At 40.4% G+C, this 22,105-nt stretch overlaps 1 pseudogene; it reads right to left on the bottom strand.

The window, feature by feature from the left end:
* Positions 1-17,196: 17,196 nt before the first annotated feature.
* Positions 17,197-22,090, bottom strand: LOC120363038 (S-adenosylmethionine synthase-like; annotated as a pseudogene).
* Between the last annotated feature and the right edge of the window lie 15 nt (positions 22,091-22,105).

The raw sequence follows: 22,105 nt of genomic DNA, 5'->3' as shown, positions 1-22,105 counted from the left end.
CACAGGGTCTCGAGGGCAACTACCTTAGAGAAGACCATTACCTTTTCATTAGGAAAAGCTGGATTAACATCACCAAAATTGATTGAATATAATTGGCAAATAATTCTCAGCAGAATACAGGAGTTCAGTGTCCTTAGCTTCATCAGGATCTGCCTAAATGTTACCATTCAGATGATCAGGATCCCATTTATTCCCAGTCAACACCTTCACTTCAATAACAGATATTCTTTGAGTTTGGGATTTGTTTTGTGTTGTAATTCAGCCACATGTAGGTTGAGACTCTGGGTTTATTCTTCAGAAGTGCCAGCCCTGCTGCTGCCAGATATTATAATTTCATTCAAAGGAGACACAAAAACTTTTAGGAGATTTATATGGCTCATGAGCTGGATGGAGGTTTGCAGCCCTGAGTTCATCTTTTTCTTTCCCCATTTTGTCCAGCACAATCGGTAGCAATCAGGCAATCACCTTCTACTTGCTGGTTTAACAAAGTCTTCCAACGTCTCAAATACGTGGTCAGCCAGATCTTACGAGTATTTCATTAGGTCTGTCCAATGGTGGTATTCTGGCTATTAGCACTCTCTCTAGTACTGGAAGTAGAGGCATTTGTCCTTTAAACAGATTAGAGAACCAATTCAAGAAACTCCCCCTCGATTTAGTAAATTCATTCTTAAAATACTCTTCCAGCATCCCTGTGCTCCAAAAAGCTGGGCTGGGCATAGTCTGAGGCCTGGCGGGCCAAGGACAGCTGGCTCATCTGGGGTCAGCAGCCCACAATGGTGCTGGGTTTATGGGCACCAAGCCCATTTGGGAGTCACACACTGAGTCGGGCTCCAGCCAGCATTATGTTGAATAAAAGTGATAGAATTTGGTATCTTATTTTGTTCCAGTTGTTAGAGGAAAGACTTTTAAATATTCTCTGTTCAGTATGATGTCAGCTGTGGATTTGTCATATGTAGCCTTTATTATTTGAGCCTACAGTTTGTGGAGGTTTTATATCATACGGATGTCGAATTTCACGAAATGCCTTTTCAGCACCTATTAAAATAATCGTGTGATTTTTGGTGGTTTTTTTTTTTTTTTGGTTAATGTGATGAATCATGTTTATTGATTGGCAAAAATTGAAGCATCCTTGCATCCCTGGGATGAATCCCACTTGATTATAGTGAATAATCTTTTTAATATGTTGTTGAGTTTGGTTTGCTGGTATTCTGTTGCAAATTTTTTGAATTTATTTTGATCTGGGATATCGACCTGTAGTTTTCTTTTATTGTGTCCTTGTATGCCTTTGGTATCAGGGTAATCCTGTCCTCATAAAATGAGTTTGAAATATTCCCTCCTTTTCAATTTTTTTGGAATAATTTGACTAGAATTATTATTCATTCTTTAGATGTTTGATAGAATTCAGCAGTGAAGCTATCAGTCCCTGGGCTTTTCTTTAATGAGAGAGATTAATTATGGCTTTGATGTAACTACTCATTATTGGTTTGTTGATGTTTTCTATTTTTTCATGGTTCAATCTTGTAGGTGGTGTGTGTCAGGAATGTATTCATTTATTCGAGGTTTTTCAATTTGTTGGCATATAGTAGTTCATCATAGGGTCAATGCAAGCTTGCCCAATCCATAGGACAAAGCCTCCAGGACAGCTTTGCATGTGGTCCAACACGAATTTGTAAACTTTCTTCAAACAGTGTGAGTTTTTGTGATTTTTTTTGTTTTTTAGCTCATCACCTATTTTTAGTGTTAGTGTGTTTTATGTGTGACCCAAGACAATTCTTCTTCTTCCAAAGTGGCCCAGGGAAGCCAAAATATTGGACACCCCTGTGCTGATGAAATTTTGTATTTTTGTGGTTTTAGCTTTAATGTCTTTTTATATTTGATTTTATTCATTTAGGTTTCTCTCTTTTCTTTTAGTCTAGCTAAAGATTTGTCCATTTGTTCATCTTTTCAGAAAAACCAACTATATGTTTCCTTAATCTTCTGCATTTTTAGTCTCAATTTTATTTAATTCTGTTCTGATGGTTGTTGTTTCTTTCCTTTTACTGAATTTGGGTTGGATTTGTTCTTATTTTTATAATTTCTTGTGGTGCATTGTCAAATTGCTTATTTGAAGACGTTCTGCTTTTTTAATGTAGGTGTTTATTTCTATAACCTTCCCTCTCGGTGCTGCCTTTGCTGTATCCTGTAGACTTGGTGGGGTATTTCTTCCATTTTCACTTGTTTTAAAAATTTTTATTATTTTAAAAAATTTCTTCCTTCACTTCCTAGTAATTCAAGAGCATTTTCTTTAATTTCCATGTGTTTGTGTACAGTGTGAGGTTTCTAGATGTGGACACGGAAGGCTAGGCCCAAGATGTGGCTGGCCAGAGGCCTCGTGTCTGCCCCTCTTCCTTCACAGCCTCCTCCTCCCAGGGAAGCTCCGCGCCTGTCCTCAAAGCAGAGAGTGGTTTCTAAACAAAGCCCCACAGCATTCGACTGGGTCATAGCCAAAGACAAAATCACTAGGGAAGTAAGAAAATATATTGAATTGAATAATCACAAAACAAGATATCCAAATCTGTGAGATGCAGCTAAAGCAGTGCTGTGAGGGAAACACGAAGCCTAAGTGCTTCAATTAGAAAGGAGGAAAGGCCTCAAATCAGTTCCATCCTAGAAAGCTAGAAAAAGAAGAGCAAAATAATCCCAAAGTAAGTTAAAGAAGAAAATCATAAAGAGAAGAAATCAAATAAATAAAGTGGACATCAATGGAGAAAATAAAAGAGCAAATTGGATTATTTGTTAAACTGACAAACCTCTAGTTAGATTGACGAAGAAAAAAAAGAGGACAAAAATCAACAGTCTTTAGAATGTAAAAAGGATTATTACCAAAGACCCCACTGCCATTAAAAGAATAATAAGAGAATACTGTGTATATATTTTTTGCCAACTTCTATGAAATGGACAAATGTACTGGAAATTAAAATAACCAAATTGAGAAAAGGAAAGAAGCATGGAAAAAAATCACAGGCTCTTTTTATTCAAGGCTAACAGTACAAAGATCTTTAATGAAAAATCACCAAAACAATCTTAGGCTACAAGGACACTTGAAAATCAAAACCAAAACCAAACAAACAATTAAAAAAAAGAAAAAGCAAACTCAGTATCACAACCCAAATAATAAAGCAATATATATTGCTTATATATAAGCAATAAACAAAGATAACATCTAAATTTATATTTTTCCCCAAGTACATTAGTATCAGAAACATAATATATGTAGGAATAAATCTTAAAAATGTTTACGATGTCTGAAATATAAGACACTGGAAACCAAGACAGACTGTGGAAAGAGTGTATAGAGGACCTATATAAATATATCCCCTGTTCATGGAGAGCAAGATTGCACAGAGTTAAAATGTGATACTCTCTAAATCAATCCAGAAATTAAAAAAGAAAATACCAAACAAAATTCTAGGAGGCCTTTTGACAGAAATTAATGAACTGATGTACAAATTTGCTTGAAAACACAAAAGATCTACAATAACTCATGCAATGTATTTAAACACTTTTTTTTTTTTTTTTTTTTTTTTAAAGATAAGCATCCTGGTTATATTGCCCCAGACCGGCCTCTAACTCTTCCGGCCTCAGCCTCTGAAGTGGATGAGACTACCAGTATATCATAATATGATTTACAACTCATGGAATGTATAAAAAGATGAACAAAATTAAAGGATTTATTTTCACTAAAAAAGCTGAGATAATTTATTACTGTAATAAATGATCTTGTACAATTACACCTATTAATTACTTAAAATATTTCTGTTTCCCATCCCTGCCATCTTGGGCTTAGTGGATTTCCCAAGAGAGGAACACTTCCACCAACTAAGAACCTCAGCTGGCCATTTTATATTTCCATAAAACATAGCAATATGAAGCTTCTAATTTCTCCACATTCTTGCTAACATTTGCTATTTGCTTTTTAAAAAAACTTATTATCATAGCCATATCATTGTGGTTTACTTGCATTTCTGAAATGGCTAATGTTGCTGATCATCTTTTCTTGTGTTTCTTGACTGTTTATGTCTCTTCTTTGATGAAACGTCTGTACAAGTCTTTTGCCCATTTTGTGATTGGATTATTTGTCTCTTGTTATTGAAGTGTTTAGATTTCTTTATGTATCTGAATACTAGACCCCTGATATGTAATTGGCAAATATCTTCTGCCATTTTATGAAGTGTCTTTTCAGTGTATTGATAATGTCTTTTGTTGCACACAAGTTTTTAATGTGCTGAAATTCAATTTGTTGTCTTTGGATCTGTAATCAGACCCAGGGCATGATCAGGAAAATGAGGACAGGAGATGTTCAGGGGCTAACCCACCTGCCCTCTCGGGTAGCTGGAGGTCTCTCCTCAGCAGAGTCCTTTACCTCTGACCTATGACTCCTGGGAATCAGGTCCCATCTCTAGAATCATCAACCTTTATATTCACAAGGGCTTCACAATGCAGAAAGTTCAGCATACAGAAACTATGACCATGAGTGTTTGTACTCTGTGTGTGTGTGCTTTGTGTGTGTGTGTGTGTGCATGTGTGTGTGCTTTGTTCATGTGTAGTACTTTTTTTAAGGAGGCCCAAAGGAACAAGAAAATGCAGACTGCACCCCTTACATACCAGAGCTCTTCTTCCTCTACATCACAAGGGTAGCCACTGCACCCCCAGTGCCCACAACTCCAAAGAGAACCAGGCCAGCAATGGTGACCCCAATGGAAATGGTAGGCTGGAAAGACTGCTCTGTCAAAAAAAAAAAAAGATGAGGGGCTCTAATCCTAGGGCCTCAGCCGTGGCCCTCCTAAATGTCTCCGGAACTGCTCCTGTTTTTCCCAAGAAGAGACTCTACCCCTCATCACCTGCTTACCCCATCTCAGGGTGAGGGGCCTGGCAGCTCCTTGTGCTGCACTTGGCTTGTGAATCTCTGTTCCTGTCTCTGTGGCTAGTGTGACTCAGCAGTTGAATTTTAAATTTTCTTTAATTAATTTCAATAGCCACTTGTGGTTAGTAGCTATCATATCTGACAGTGCATACTAGAGTGTTCTTACTTTTTAATGTCTCCAAAGATATATTGTGTGACATACAGATTGATATATATCAAAGTTGCCTTTATAAGGAAGCCATGGATTTTTCCATGGATCTTAGATACAATTTTAACATACAGTATGCTCAAGAAAATTTAATTAATGTGTTTTCTTTTATTTTGTTTTCAGACAAAATCTTACTCTGTCACCTAGGCTGGAGTGCAGTGGTATGATTAGAGCCCACTGTGGCCCTGAATTCCTAGGCTCAGGTGATCCTCTTATTTCTTCCTCCTGAATAGCTGGGAGTACAGGCATGAACCACCATGCCTGGATAATTTTTTTTTGTATTTATTTTGGTAAAGAAGGGATTTCACCATGTTCCCCAGGCTGGTCTCAAACTCACGGACTCAAACAATTCACCCACCTCAGTCTCCCAAAGTGCTGGGATTACAGGCATGAGCCAGGGTGCCCAGCCAATGTGTATTTTAACAATCATAGTGTACAGATATTAACCAAAACATGACATCACTTCAAAGCCTCAGTCTTTATAAATATACATCCCTGTTGCCAATGCATATCTGTATTTCCTCGGAAACCTGGCATAATGTTTTCTTTAACTTGGTGAACATAAGGAGGCAAATAAGCCTTCACTCATCCCAAGAGAAAGTATTCATTGAATGCCACATATATCAAGTGCCCTACAGACCCTGTAGACACATTTCCAAAATTATGAAACAAGGAATTTAAGTCTTAGAATTCCATCACATTAGTATCTTTAGGTAACATGGTGGTCCCCCACTCCTGAGAGGTCACCATATAGATGCCGAACATAGTGCAGTCACCAGATTGGCATAGCGCACTACAGCCCAGAATTCCTGGGCTCAAGCAATCCTCCCACCCAGCCTCCCGAGTAGCTGGAACTACAGGCACATGCCACGATGCCTGGCCTCGTTGTCCTTTTCTAGGTGAAAATATGTGTGAAGTTTTTACAATTCTGGAGGATTTTCTAAGCATAACCAAAGTGTGGAAAACCATAAAGAATGATGATAATTGTTCTGACTACTTACGAGTTAAAAAATCTATTTTGGGAGACAGATCCAAGATGGCCGATTAGGAGCAGCTCAGGTTTTCAGATCCAAGTGAAAGTGTGGAGGGTGAGTGGATGCTGCATTTCCAGAGTGATTTTTATTGCCCACAGATCAGGAGATTCCCAGGGGGAGGAGCCCCACAGGTCACCAGTTTGTCTGTTTTGGCTGGTGTGGCAGTTCTCCATACAAAATACATGGGTCCAGGTGCCATTTTAGCTGGTGATTTGAGCTCCTGGGACAGAGAGTCACCCATTCAACTCATTAACAAAAAAAAAGGGGACTGAAACAGGGAGCCAGGCCAGGAGATTCCTGGGCAAAAAAGCACCACGAATCTCAGCGCAGCTGTTTCAGCTGGCACAGTGGGTCACTGCATGGGAAATCACACAGATCCCTGCACATATTCAACAGGCATCTGGACACCTGGGATACAGAGTCACCCATTCAACTCAAAAAAAAAAAAAAAAAAAGAAAAGAAAAAAGAAACGGCTCTGAGGCAGAGAGAGAGGTGATCAGGCTTAGCTGGTCCCACTCCCACAAAAAAATAGCAATCTGAAATGCTCTGGATTGAGAGATTCACAGTAAGTGCAGTTGAACCCAGGATAGTCCAGCTCTGTGTGGGAGGGGCATCCATCCATGATTACTGAGGCAGTCACCCACTATAGAGGTAGTCCACCATTGCTGAGGCAATCCAACATTGCCGAGGCAGCCTGCCATTACAGAGAGAGTCCACCATTTTAGAAGTGGGCTGCCATTGCCGAGGCAGTTCTAAGTATACCCATATAAACAGGACTGCAGAGAAGTTCACATGGCAGCTGGGCAGAGCCCACAGCTACTCAGCAAAGCCTCTGCAGGCAGACAGTGACTAGGTTGCCTCCTGGGTGGGTAGGGCAGCCCTGAAAAAAGGCAGCAGCACAACAGAAACTCATAAAGCCCTAAATCCCTGGGACAGAGCACCTGGGTAAAAAAAAGAGGTTTATAAGTTCTGCTGCATCAGACTTAAATGTACCTGCCCAGCAGCTCTGAACAAACAGTGGAGCTCACAGCTTAGCACATGAGCTCCTAAAAGGACAGATTGTATCCTTAAGCAGCTCCCAGACCTCCATATATACAAAGAGTCACCTCATGAAGGAGAGCTCAGAATGACATCTGGCAGGTATTTTTCTGGGACAAAGATAGCAGAAGAAGAAACTAGCAGCAACCCTTACTGTTCTGCAGTAGATGCAGGTGATCCTTAGGCAAGCAGGGCCTGGAGTGGACCTCAGCAGTCCTACAGCAAAAGGGCCTGACTGTTAGAAGGAAAACAAAGAAACAGAAAGAAATAACTTCATCATCAACAAACTGGACATCCACTCAGACACCCAATCTGTAAGTCAACAATTACAAAGATGACAGGTGGATAAATCCACAAAGATGGGAAGAAACCAGGGCAAAAAGGATGAAAACACCTGAAACCAGACCACCTCTCCTCCTACAATGGATTACATCTCCTGACCAGCAGGGAACAAGGCTGGATGGAGAATGAGTGTGATGAATTGACAGAATCAGGCTTCAGAATGTGGGTAATAAGAATCTTTTGGGAGCTAAAAGAACATGTTCTAACCCAATGCAAAGAAACTAAGAATGTTGAAAAAAGATTTGACGAAATGCTAATGAGAATAAACAACTTAGAGAGGAATATAAGTGAATTTATGGAGCTGAAAAACACAACACGAGAACTTCGTGAAGCATGCACAAGTTTCAACAGCCGAATTGACCAAGCAGAAGAAAGGATATCAGAGGTCCAAGATCAACTCAATGAAACAAAATGAGAAGGCAAGATTAGAGAAAAAAGGGTAACAAGGAATGAACAAAGTCTTCCAGAAATATGGGACTATGTGAAAAGACCTAATCTATGTTTGATAGGTGTACCTGAATGTGATGAAGAGAATGAATCTAAGCTGAAAAATACTCTTCAGGATATTATCCAGGAAATCTTCCCCAACCTAGCAAGGCAGGCCAATATTCAAGTCCAGGAAATACAGAGAACACCACAGAGATATTCCTCAAGAAAACCAACTTTAAGGCACATAATCGTCAGATTCACCAGGATTGAAATGAAGGAGAAGATATTAAGAGCAACCAGAGAGAATGGTCGGGTTATCCAAAAAGGGAAGCCCATCAGACTCACAGCAGATCTCTCAGAACAAACCCTACAGGCCAGAAGAGAGTTGGGGCCAGTATTCAACATTCTTAAAGAAAAGAACTTTCAACCCAGAATTTCATATCCAGCCAAACTAAGCTTCATAAGTGAAGGAAAAATAAAATCCTTATGAATAAGCAAGTACTCAGAGATTTCATCACCACCAGGCTGCTTTACAAGAGCTCCTGAAAGAGGCACTAAACATAGAAAGAAACAACCAGTACCAGCCACTCCAAAAACATACCAAATGGTAAGGAACATCGACACAATGAAGAAACTACATCAACTAATGGGCAAAACAACCAGCTAGCATCAAAATGGCAGGATCAAATTCACACATAACAATATTAATCCTAAATGTAAATGGGTTAAATGCCCCAATCAAAAGACACAGACTGGCAAATTAGACAAAAAGCCAAACACATCGGTGTGCTGGATCCAGGAAATGCATCTCACATGCAATGATACACAAAAGCTCAAAATGAATGGATGGAGGAAGATTTACCAGGCAAATGGAGAGCAAAAAAAGGCAGGAGTTGCGATTCTCATCTCTGATAAAATAGACTTCAAACCAACAAAGGTCGAAAGAGAAAGAGAAGGACATTACCTAATGGTAAAAGGATCAATGTAACAAGAAGGGCTAACGATCCTAAATATATATGCATCCAATACAGGAGCACCCAGATACCTAAAGCAAGTTCTTAATGACTTACAAAGAGACTAAAACTCCCACACAATAAGAGTGGGAGACTTTAACACCCCATTGTCAATATTAGACAGATGAATGAGACAGAAAATTAACAAGGATATCCAGAACTTGAATTCAGACCTGGACCAAGCCAACCTAATAGATATTTACAGAAATTTTCACCCCAAATCCACAGAATATACATTCTTCTCAGCACCATATTGCACCTACTCTAAAATAGACCACATAATTGGAAGTAAATCACTCCTTGGCAAAAGCAAAAGAATGGAAATTATAACAAACAGTCTCTCAGACCACAGTGCAATCAAGTTAGAACTCAGGATTCAGAAACTAACTCAGAACTGCATAGGTTCATGGAAACTGAACAACTGGCTCTTGAACGCTGACTGGATAAATGATGAAATGAAGGCAGAAATAAAGATGTTCTTTGAAACCAATGAGAATAAAGACACAGCCTAACAGAATCTCTGGGACACATTTAAAGCAGTGTCTAGAGGAAAACATATAGCAATAAATGCCCACATGAGAAGCAAGGAAAGATCTAAAATCGACACCCTATCATCAAAATTGAAATAGCTAGAGGAGCAAGATAAAAAAACAAAAACAAAAACAAAAAACAAACAAAACAAAACAAAACAAAGAAACAACTCAAAACCTAGCAGAAGACAAGAAATAACTAATATCAGAGCAGAACTGAAGGAGACATAGACACAAAAAACTGTTCAAAACAATCAGTAAATGCAGGAGCTGGTTTTTCAAAAAGATCAACAAAATAAACAGACCACTAGCCAGATTAATATAAAAGAAAAGAGAGAAGAATCAAATAGATGCAATAAAAAACGATAAAGGGGATATCACTACAGACTCCACAGAAATACAAACCATCATCAGAGATTATTACAAACAACTCTATGCACATAAACTAGCCTGGAAGAAATGGATAAATTCATGGACACTTGTATCCTCTCAAGCCTAAACCAGGAAAAAGTCAAAACCCGGAATAGACCAATAACAATGTCTGAAGTTGAGGCAGCAATTAAAAGCCTACCACCCAAAAAAGTCACAGGTCACAGGGGTTCATAGCCGAATTCTACCAGACATACAAAGAGGAGCTGGTACCATTCCTTCTGAAACTATTCCAAGCAATCCAAAAAGAGGGAATCCTTCCCAAATCATTTTATGAGACCAACATCATTCTGATACCAAAACCCAGCAGAGACTCAGCAAGAAAAGGACTTCAGGCCAATATCCATGATGAACATAGATGCAAAAATCATCAATAAAATACTAGCAAGCCGACTGCAACAGCACATCAAAAAGCTTATCCACCATGATCAAGTAGGCTTCATCGTGGGGATGCAAGGCTGGTTCAACATATGCAAGTCTATAAATGTAATTCACCACATAAATAGAATGAAAGACAAAAAACCACATGATTATCTCAATGCAGAGAAGGCCTTTGACAAAATTCAAAAGCCCTTTATGCTAGAAACCCTCAATAAACTAGGTTTAGATGGAACGTATCTCAAAATAATAAAAGTTATTTATGACAAACCAACAGCAAATATCATACTGAATGAGCAAAAACTGGAAGCATTCCCTTTGAAATCTGGCACTAGACAAGGATGCCCTCTCTCACCACTCCTATTCAGTATACTACTGGAAGTTCTAGCCAGAGTAATCAGCAAGAAAAAGAAATAAAGGGTATTCAAACAGGAAAAGAGGAAGTCAAATTGTCTCTATTTGCAGATGACATAATTGTATATTGAGAAGACCCCATCGTTTCAGCCCAACATCTCCTGAAACTGAAAGCAACTTCAGCAAAGCCTCAGGATACAAAATCAATGTGCAAAAATCACAAGCGTTCCTATACACAAATAACAGACTTAAAGAGAGCCACATCAGGAACGAACTGCCATTCACAATTGCTACAAAGAGAATAAAATACCTAGGAATACAACTAACAAGAAACATAAAGGACCTCTTCAAGGAGAACTACAAACCACTGCTCAACAAAATAAAAGAGGACACAAGTAGATGGAGAAACATTCCATGTTCATGATTAGGAAGAATCAAAATTGTGAAAATGGCCATACTGCCCAAAGTAATTTACAGATTTAAGGCTAGCCCTATCAAACTACCAATGACCTTCTTTACAGAACTAGAAAAAAACCACCTTAAAATTCATGTGGCACCAAAAGAGAGCCCACATAGCCAAGTCAATTCTAAGCAAAGAGAACAAAGCAGGAGGCATCACACTAGTGGACTTCAAACTATACTACAAGGCTACAGTAATCGAACAGCATGGTACTGGTACCAAAACAGAGATATAGACCAATGGAACAGAACAGAGACCTCGAAGGCAACACCAGACATCTACAACCATCTGACATTTGACAAACCTGACAAAAAAAAGCAATGGGGAAAGAAGTCCCTGTTTAATAAATGGTGTTGGGAAATCTGGCTAGCCATGTGCAGAAAGCAGAAACTGGACCCCTTCCTGACGCCTTACACTAAAATTAACTCCAGATGGATTAAAGACTTAAACAGAAGACCTAACACCATAAAAACCCTAGAAGAAAACCTAGGCAAAACCATTCAGGACATAGGCATAGGCAAGGACTTCATGCCCAAAACACCAAAAGCATTGGCAACAAAAGCCAAAATAAACAAATGGGAGCTAATCAAACTCCACAGCTTCTGCAAAGCAAAAGAAGCAATCATTAGAGTGAATCAGCAACCAACGGAATGGAAAGATTTTTGCAATCTACCCATCTGACAAAGGACTAATATCCAGAATCTACAAAGAACTAAAACAGATTTACAAGAAAAAAACCAAATAAGCCCATTCAAAAGTGGGTGAAGGATACGAACAGATACTTTACAAAAGAAGACATACAGGAGGCCAATAAACATATGAAAAAATGCTAATCATCAGTAGTTATTAGAGAAATGCAAATCAAAACTACATTGAGATACCATCTTATGCCAGTTAGAATGGCGATCATTAAAAAATCTGGGGACAAAAGATGCTGGAGAGGATGTGGAGAAATAGGAGCACTTTTACACTGTTGGTGGGAGTGTAAATTAGTTCAACCATTGTGGAAGACAGTGTGGCGATTCCTCAAGGACCTAGAAATAGAAATCCCATTTGACCCAGCAATCCCATTACTGTGTATATATCCAAAGGATTATAAATCGTTCTACTATAAGGACACATGTGCATGAATGTTCATTGCAGCACAGTTTACAATAGCAAAGACCTGGAACCAACTCAAATGTCCATCAATGATAGACTGGACAGGAAAAATGTGGCACATATACACTATGGAATACCATGCAGCCATAAAAAATGATGAGTTCGTGTCTTTTGTAGGGACATGGATGAACCTGGAAACCATCATTCTCAGCAAACTGACACAAGAACAGAAAATCAAACACTGCATGTTCTCACTCATAGGTGGGTGTTGAACAATGAGAACACATGGACACAGGGAGGGGAGCACCACACACTGGGGTCTGTCAGGGGAAATAGGGGAGGGACAGCGGGGGGTGGGGAGTTGGGGAGGGATAGCATGGGGAGAAATGCCAGATATAGGTGATGGGGAGGAAGGCAGCACATCACACTGCCATGTGTGTACCTATGCAACAATCTTGCATGTTCTTCACATGTACCCCCAAACCTAAAAAGCAATAAAAAAAGTCAATTTGCCATCCACAAGCACCTAAATATACAAACCCATTGCCTTAACCAGCCTCAAAGACATATAAGAAGTAAATAGACAAAGTAGTAATAATGTGTGAATACCCTTCAGCCAAAGACCACCGGGAGCACAGCTTAGGTGACGAAGTTGAGTTTACCGCTCACTGCACTGAGGGAGAACGCACACCTTGGAGAACTCCCAGGTGAGTCAGTAATGCATGGTAGAATGAACCTATTATAAGATTTGTGCTTAGGTAGGTGTTTCAAATACCCAAAACATTTGGATGACTGAGGAATGACACAGAGAGGCTGATGCCACCGAAAGAAGAGCTAATTACCCACAGATGCAGGAGCACAGCACAACAGGCAGGTCCACACAGTGCAGCACCAGGGCCGATCAGGCGGCAGCTGGAGGGGAAGGCATGGGTGAGAGCCTCTAATGTGGTTTTCAGAGGAAGAAATGGGCAAGGCGGGGTAAGCAGTGTAAACATTTTATTTGGTCATAAAAAGGAATAAACTCCTGATACATGTAATTACATGGATGAATCTTGCAAACATTCTGCTATGTGAAAGAAGTCCATCACCAAATACCATCCCCACATTATTCTATTTATGTGAAATGACCATAAGAAGTAAATCTCTAGAGACAGAAAGTAGCTTGTTGCCTAGGACTGAGGAGGTGTTAGAGGGAAATGGAGATGACTGCTTGGGAATAAATGGGTGTGGGTTTATGAAAATGTTCTCAAATGGATTGTGATGATGATACTTAAAACCACTGAGTTCAAATGGTGGAACAATAGATGTGAATTGTACCTCAAGAAAACCATTCTAAGAAAAAGTAATTGCTCACATGAAATGAAGGCGAGATGCCAGAACCGTCATGGCAGATTGTGGAGACAGAGACTGAAAAGCTCAGAGCACTGAGCAGTGAGCTTGCTGGCACAGACAGATGTGTTTGTAGAAGTAGTGTTGTAACCGAGCTAGTTAGGAGGAACACGCCATGCTCTGAGTTCCAAACTAAGAGTCCTTTATTGATTTGACAGTGACCAAGAGATGGCTAATGCTCAAAATTCTCTCAGCCCTGAGGAAGGGGCCTGATTATCTTTTATTATTATTACTATTTTTGAGACAGAGTCTTGCTCTGTCACCAGGCAGCCAGGCTGGAGTGCAGTGGCACAATCTCGGTTCACTGCAACCTCCACCTCCTGGGTTCAAGCGATTCTCCTGCCTCAGCCTCCCGAGTAGTTGGGACTACAGCTGTGCACCACCATGACCAGCTAATTTTTGTATTTTTTTTTAGTAGAGATGGGGTTTCACCATGTAGGCCAGGGTGGTCTTAATCTCTTGACCTCGTGTTCTGCCTGCCTTGGACTGCCAAAGTGCTGGGATTACAGGCGCTGATTATCTTTTATACATTGATTTAGGTAGGGGAGGGGAGTACCTAGCTGAAGCAGAATTTTACAGAAGCAGAAAAGTAGGTTAGAGGAAGGGGCTGTGGGCACAGCTGTCGCCAAGAAGAGGGGTGTTCAGACTCCTTCTACACAATGATCAAAGGGAAATATTTTTCTTACAATAGTGGGGTGGGGGATATGCCAAGCAGGATGCGGTTACAATGGTGACAAATGTTAGGAACAGTAGCTTCAATGCTTCTAAGTGCAGCATGACCCAGTTATGCTCTCAGAGGGGCTATGGTAGGGAGGGGGAAGCCAGATTGGAGTTTACAGCTAAGATGGAGTCAGTGATGCTAGCCCAGGGTAGGTTATTACATTCCCCGCCAGTGGACAGCCCATCAGATGACTATTTCTATGGAAGAGACAAAGGGCATTCTACTAAGCAATAAGGAATAAGCAGGCGAAGCAGATGTTAACCTCATTTTGTCTGTCATTTACAGGCTGGAATTGCCTCTAGGACATGATATTGTAGAACTTGTCCCCCAGCAGCAAAGAAAACAGTGAATCCCAGGAAGCCAGAGGCCAGGCAGCAGCAAGGCAGAAGCAGAGTGGGCCAAATTTCCAAGACTTAAAAGATGGAAGAATTTGGTTCCATCATATAACAATTTGTAGGGTACAAGCCCCACATCCCATCTGTGGGTAACCCCAGTTCAGTGGTGACAAAGGAATGAGAAAAAGATTAAGAGAGACAGTGGGATCGGGGGACCATCACTTTTTACTGGAGGCATGAAGGCCCCGAGCTCTGGTTTCCACAGTATTTATTGAACACAATCACTTTTATCGATAGTGCAGGTGGCAGGGTGAATCAGTGAAGAGAGGCTGTGCATCAAACATAAAATTGATAGCAGTAGCAGTTTATGTGAGTTTCTGATGAGCTAATAGCGTATGCTTATCAATAGACAGTGCACCTGGTGGGAGCGGGCTCTTCAAGGAGCCTACATGTCTGGTTATATTCCAGTGCTTCAAGGGAGTGTTATGTCCTTGGGCACTGTGTTTAGAATATCAGCACTTAGGACACTCTGCTCCTGGGAATATGCTGGCATAGAGAGGCCTTCCTCCCCAGAGGCCTCCACGGCCTTCCGTAGTTTATTGTTCCGGATTTCTTTTATACATTACTTAAATTAGATTACTTATAGCCACTTTATGTTACACATTACTTATAACCAGTTTATGTTACACATTACTTATAACCAGTTTATGTAGGCACACTGTAAACCCTTCCTCCATTGCTGCGTAACTTATAACCAGTTTATGTAGACACACTGTAAACCCTTCCTCCATTGCTGCTTCCCCCAACATCTCCCCGTTTCTTTTTTATAAAACCGCCATTGCTATCGTGACTTGTTCACGGCGTTGGGTTTTATTACCTGAATTATATAAAAAATACTAAGACCAGAAATCATATGTCCATAAAGGAAAGAAATACATGCCCATTATGTGAAATGTTTTGTTACTTCTGCCCCAACACCAGGAGTCCTCACTGCAATGGTGATAACCGTCGCTCAGGATAAGGTTTTAAATGTCTTGGTGGTTCCCACATCAGTTGCTGATTTGGACCTGGAGAGACACAAGCAAATCGTCTCCCCCATGTTATTACGTTGTCTTTTCCCCAGCTGTTTGTTAATGGGTCTCACCATCAGATTACTCGCTCTAAGTTCTCTTCTTCAGATTGTGTATTCAGCTGTTGTTTAGCTGCTGCTATTTGTTGTCCCCTTGGCAAGCTTAAAAAGTTTTAAGTTAATAATGCTAAGTTAAATTGCATTTAGTGGGTTCTATATTCCCTGTGCCCCCCCCCCCCCACCTTTTTTTTGTAAATGCTGTGTAAGGAAAATATTTGTTTTACAATAGCCTGTTTTTGTAACTGAGTTTTTAATGTTTTATTGGCTCTTTTAACAATAGCTTGGCCTTGTGAGTTATAAGAAATTTTAGTAGTATGACCAATTTTTTATTGTAACAGAAACTTGTAGAAAGCTTTGCTGTTGTAACCAGGGCCACTGTCTGTTTTAATTTTTTTGTGGAGTGCCCATAACAGCAAAGTAAAATAACAGGTGTTTTTTTAACATGAGCTGTCCTTTCTCTGATTTGGCATGTAGTTAAGATGAAATGAGAGAAAGTATTAACAGTAACATGTAAGAAACTTTCATAATCGTTGTAACAGAGCAGGTTAGTGCTTTAAGAAAAACCTGTTGTGTTTATTTTAATGTTTGGTTCACAGAACACTAGATGATACTTTTAACTATTATGTTTACACACAGATTTTGTTTTTACAATTAATGTTTTAAAACTTGTTTAGACCTTTAAACCAAAATGTATACAATCTACTTGTATAAATTTCCTTTTATAACATTTTTACAACTTTTAGTGACAAACAGACATGCTAAACTGTTTTGTTTTGTAACCTTTTTAATTAACGGTGCAATTTTATAGCTTTTAAAACGTTTCTTTCTATCTTTCCTCTTTTCTAATTTTTGTTTTTGTCTTTGGTTAAGTAGTGCTGTTATTATTTGTAATTTTTCTTGCTTATTGCTATAAGGTAATGGCCTGGGCAGTGAGCTGTGAGCTAGAGATTCGACTTAGTAAAGCTGTTTTAAGATTTTGTTGCCAATAAACTGAGCAAGCCAAGTTACTTACAATATTTATGGGCTGAGTAGAAAAAAATTTTAATGCTAATATTACCGCTTTAATTTTAGCTCTTTGACTGCCTCGTAAACTGAGATTGGATGGTTGAATTATGTAGTTTTTATTAGACTGCAGCTTTTGTTTGCTTGTTTACCCGACCTATTAGTGAATAGTGGAGAATCGCAATACTGCTTCGAATTGCTCTTTTTGCAAAGGAATTTTGGTGATGTTAGGATTAACTTAGCCATTTACTGCATTAATCATTAAGATGGCAAGTTGAAATTGGTAACATAGAGTTTTAAAAAGAAATTTGAAAACATTCCTGGAAGCAGAAACTTAAATAATATACTTTAACCATGTGTTTAAAGCCACGGGCAGAATAGCTTAAATCTAGCAATTGAATTTTTAAGTTAAATTTATGGACTTTAAACTGGCAAACTGTTTTGAAAACAGTTACTCACTAGCCAAGCAAAGACTATCTTTAATTAGTCCTATGAATATGTTTTTTGTTACCACTTTCTTTTTCTTTTTTTTTTTTAAGGTAGAACCTAGCATTTTATTTAGATCTTCATTCAACTGTTGGAATTGAGAAGCAGACATACGTAATAAACCTCCAAAAATAGATCCTGAAAGGCACTTTCTGCTTAGGGCAAGCGGTCATGGAATAAGCATGTAAAGAAGCTGGCTTCTCTGTACCACACCAGCCAAGTCAGATTTCTCCATGGCCAGCCGCGCCAGCTCTGCCTCTCTTCTGTTAACACCAGCCAGACCCCCTGTAGGTCTAACCCAAGGTTTTTCTGTAGGACACCTTGGCCTACCTGGAAATGCTGGAAACATGTTAAAGGAATCATGGTGTTGAGAGAGAAAAAAAAATCTTTTAAAAGCTGCCATCTGAGGTGATGGCTTCTCTGTACTTATGCCATACCCCAGAATACAATAAATAAGCAATTAGAAAAGGTTCAAGTATGAAGGCATTTCCTCCTCCCCGCCAAAAGCACTGCTCTCTGAAGGAAGCTGGTTTCTCTGTAGCTACACCAGCAGTTCAGAAAGCTCATTGGACCTGGTTTTGAAAATAAAACAAAGTTAAAACCCTGGGAGGAGTTATTGTGCAGTATGGAGTACTCAGGCTTTCTTATAAAGAAAAAAAAAAAGTTATCAGGTACCAAAGTGTGCAACCTACAGACCCTCAGGTACTGCCCTGTGACTTCTCTGTGTGACATCACAAGGCTGCCAAGTGCCTGTTTTTCTAGAACTAGGAGTTGGTGAGGTTTGGCTAGTGCTGAAACCAGGCATAGGATTGGTTTACTAAATTAAAACCTTATTACGTACGTCCTCCAAAAGACAGCTGAAAGTGGAGAGATTTTGATTTGATGCTGTTAGAGGTGGCAATTAACAGCATAAGCACCAGGGAGATGGTTTAATGGTAACTGCCTTTTTTTGATGTCAGGCTAGAGCTCCAACTGGGAACTTGCGTTACACACAAGATTGATTGGATAGGGAACACTCCCTGACAAAGAGCTACATAATTAGAAATGGATCAAGTTACAGGGAGGATAAGGGGAAGGCTTCACATTCATAATAGAGCTCAAGACATTACAAATTCACGCTGACAGGGCTGTGGCATTGCCGGACAGAGGCTACAAGCGGAACTACAAGTACGTTACGTGCACATTACAAGGACATTTTCAGCATCTGGTGGGAAAGTCAATGCAATTAGGACTTTGGAGCGTCGGGTGACAGGGCGCAAAGGTTCAATTTCAAAGCATTATTTACTACAGTGTTGTTTCTAGGCAGTTACATGGATCACCTGTGCTCACTAAATTCATTATAATGGTGAACAAAACACCTAGGGACAGGATAGCAAACCCAACTTACAGTCCCCCACAAAAGCTAAAATTCATGTCATCGACTAGAGTGACTGCAACTGTCAGGAGCTGAAAGAGGACAGAAAAATTTAGGAAGGAGGGCCCTTTCCCTCAGAGCTTGAAGGCTTCTCTGTAGCCTACGCCAATAAGTCTGGGGAAAAAAGGCTAACACTTTCAATATTTAAGCTTTTTGGGCACTTCCCATGGGAAGCTGTCCCTACCAAAGTGGCCATAGGCTGCAGTCCTCTGATAAATTGGCTTCTTCAGATCCAGATTCCTGACAATGACCTCAGGGCGGAGATCGAAATTCTTCTTCACAATCTACTAGCTCTCTCTCACTCTTCTGAGAGGTATTATAATGGAAAATGGAGATAGATAATGGATGAGAAACCCCAATAGCGTAAGAGACCTGAACAAGAACCCTCCGGCACAGACCTCCTTTAACAAGGGATTTTGCCACCCAACGAGCAGCATAAGCAGCTGAACGGTCGACCTTGGTATAATTCTTTCCTGAAAAGGCACCTCCTCCATGAGCACCCCAACCGCCGTAAGTGTCCACAATGATTTTCCATCCAGTCAAACCAGCATCACCCTGAGGCCCACCAATAACAAATATGCCACTTGGCTGTAGGTGGTAGATTGTATCCTCATCAAGGTAATTTGCAGGCACAATGGCTTTGATGACTTTCTCCTTTAGGACATCCCTCATCTCATCAAGACAAACCTCTTCAACATGCTGAACAGATAAAACAATTGGCCGGGCGCGTGGCTCACGCCTGTAATCCCAGCACTTTGGGAGGCCGAGGTGGGTGGATCACGAGGTCAAGAGATCAGGACCATCCTGGTCAACATGGTGAAACCCTGTCTCTACTAAAAATACAAAAAATTAGCTGGGCATGGTGGCGTATGCCTGTAATCCGAGCTACTCAGGAGGCTGAGGCAGGAGAATTGCCTGAACCCAGGAGGCGGAGGTTGCAGTGAGCCGAGATTGCGCCATTGCACTCCAGCCTGGGTAACAAGAGTGCAACTCTGTCTCAAAAACAAAAACAAAAACAAAACAAAACAAAAACAATTGTGTGGACTCTGATGGGAAGCACAACACCTCGATCCTGCATGTACTGCACAGTAACTTGAGTTTTAGCATCAGGGTGTAACCAAGGCAAAGTGCCATTACGCTGTAGTTCTGCCAGTTTGGCATTAAGCTTGTGTGCCAAGACAATGGTTAAAGGCATACACTCCTCAGTTTCATCAGTGGCCTAGCCAAACATCAAGCCCTGGTCTCCAGCACCAATGTCTTCTTCATTTCTGTCGAGATGAACACCTTCAGCAATACCTGGTGACTGTTGTTCAAGGCTACCAGCACATTACAAGTTTTGTAGTCAAACCCTGTGGAAGAATCATCACATCCAATGTGTTTAACAGCTTCACGAACCACTTTCTGGTAGTCAACAGCAGCTCTGGATGTAATTTCCCCAGCAAGAAGGATCATTCCAGTTTTAGCAAGTTTCACAAGCAACTTTGCCATCAGGATCCTGTTGAAGGTGGGCATCAAGGACGGCATCACTTATCTGGCCACAAATCTTATCTGAGTGGCCTTCCCCCACCAACTCTGAGGTGAAGAGGAACGTGTCCTCGATGAACGCCTCGTGGAAGCCGTTGAGCCGCCCGTTCATGCTGGTGTTGGTGTTGGTGTCGGTGAGTGGACGTGGCCTTGAGAAGAACAGCGGCGAGGCGGCGGCTGCGAAATGCGCAAGCTGTGGACAGCGTCCTACTCGGAGCGGGCGGCGCGGACAGAACCTACCACACTTTCATACAATTTTCTTTTACTTTTTCAGAATGGGCTTAATATTTTTCGTTTTAACTTAACTAATATTATTTAATTCGGTTTAACGTTTTCCTTTAAAGGGTGTAGTTTTATATGCTCAGCTTTTAATTGCCTTTTAACTAATTTGTGAGCCTTCTTTTAAAGTTGATTGAAATTTATTATCTAAATTTACAAAATTAAGTGTAAATAAGGCTTGTGCCAGTAGTGTTGCCTTTTAAGATATTACATAGGTTTTGCAACTTAAAAGTTAATTAGGAAATTCTTTTCTACTGAGGAGCAAAGCTATATGGCTCGCTTCTAATCGCTCCTTACTAATTTATGGACTAGCTGTAATTTCTTTCCCTTTAGAGGTTACTTACTGCTTTACTTAAATTGGGCTTTAAAAGAGTTACCTTAGAGATAACACAGTAGTTATGATTAGAATTTAAATTTTACTTAAACCTGAGCAGGGAATTACAATTTGGGATGTTACTTGTTTACAAAAAACACACAAAATTTCCCACGGAACTCCCGCGGCAGCAGTGCGCAGGCGTGTGGACCCGGCCCCGCCCAGCTGCGGCTGGCTGCGTGTTTCCCTGCCCCCGGCAGCACTTACTGGCCTTGGGCTGAACCTGTGGCTTGAACTCCAGTGCTGCAGCAGCAAGTTTTATTTTGAAATGGCTTCTCATTTCACTGTTAGAGGAATGTCAGACGGATCTGGCCACTCTGATAAAATACTGAGGAGAGGATGACAGACTGCTTTTTATCCCCTCCTTTATTATTTCTTTTTCTCAACTGGATTATTTTTAATTTCCTCATGCTAATTATAATCTACCTTAGCTCCTTCTTTATAAAGCAATCAAAGATAAAGCAACAGAAGAACGCGGTAAGAAAGCACATATTCATCGAAAACAACTGACAGAGCAAGTGGCTGGTACTAACTTTAAAGCCCCCTCTTTTTAAGAAGTGCTTCACTAAATGTGAATAAGTGGCATAATTGCTTTCAGCTTGTCCCATTGTTACCCTGGTATCCTTCCGAGCTCTCACTGGTACCTATCAGTAGAGCTGATTAGTTTCATCCTCAGGGTTCCTTTGTCCGTTGTTCCTCCACTTTACCACGTTCAGGCGTTCCTTCACTGAAATTCTTGAGCCCTCACAGTTGGGTGCCAGAATGTAGGAAATAAGCCCCACACCCAACCCGTGGGTACCCTGCGGTCGGTGGTGAGAAAGGAATGAGAAAAAGACAGATTAACAGTGAAAGCGGGGCAAGGGGACCATCATTTTTTACTGGAGGCAGTGAAGGCCCCAAGCTCTGGTTTCCACAATGTTTATTGAACACAATCACTTTTATCGATAGTGCAGGTGGCAGGGTGAATCGGTGAAGAGAAGCTGTGCATCAAACATAAAATCGATAGCGGTGGTGGTTTATGTCAGTTTCTGATGAGCTAATAGCCCATCAATAGACTTATACTTATCAATAGACATATATTTATCTATTTATCTATAATAGACATATTTATCTATACTATTGATAAGACTATACTTATCAATAGACAGTGCACCTGGTGGGAACGGGCTCTGCAAGGAGCCTACATGTCTGTTTACTTTCCAATGCTTCAAGGGAGAGTTATGTCCTTGGGCA

Source organism: Saimiri boliviensis, chromosome 4, assembly GCF_048565385.1.
Source record: "Saimiri boliviensis isolate mSaiBol1 chromosome 4, mSaiBol1.pri, whole genome shotgun sequence".
NCBI lineage: Eukaryota > Metazoa > Chordata > Mammalia > Primates > Cebidae > Saimiri > Saimiri boliviensis.
This window is presented reverse-complemented; position numbering and strand designations above follow the sequence as displayed.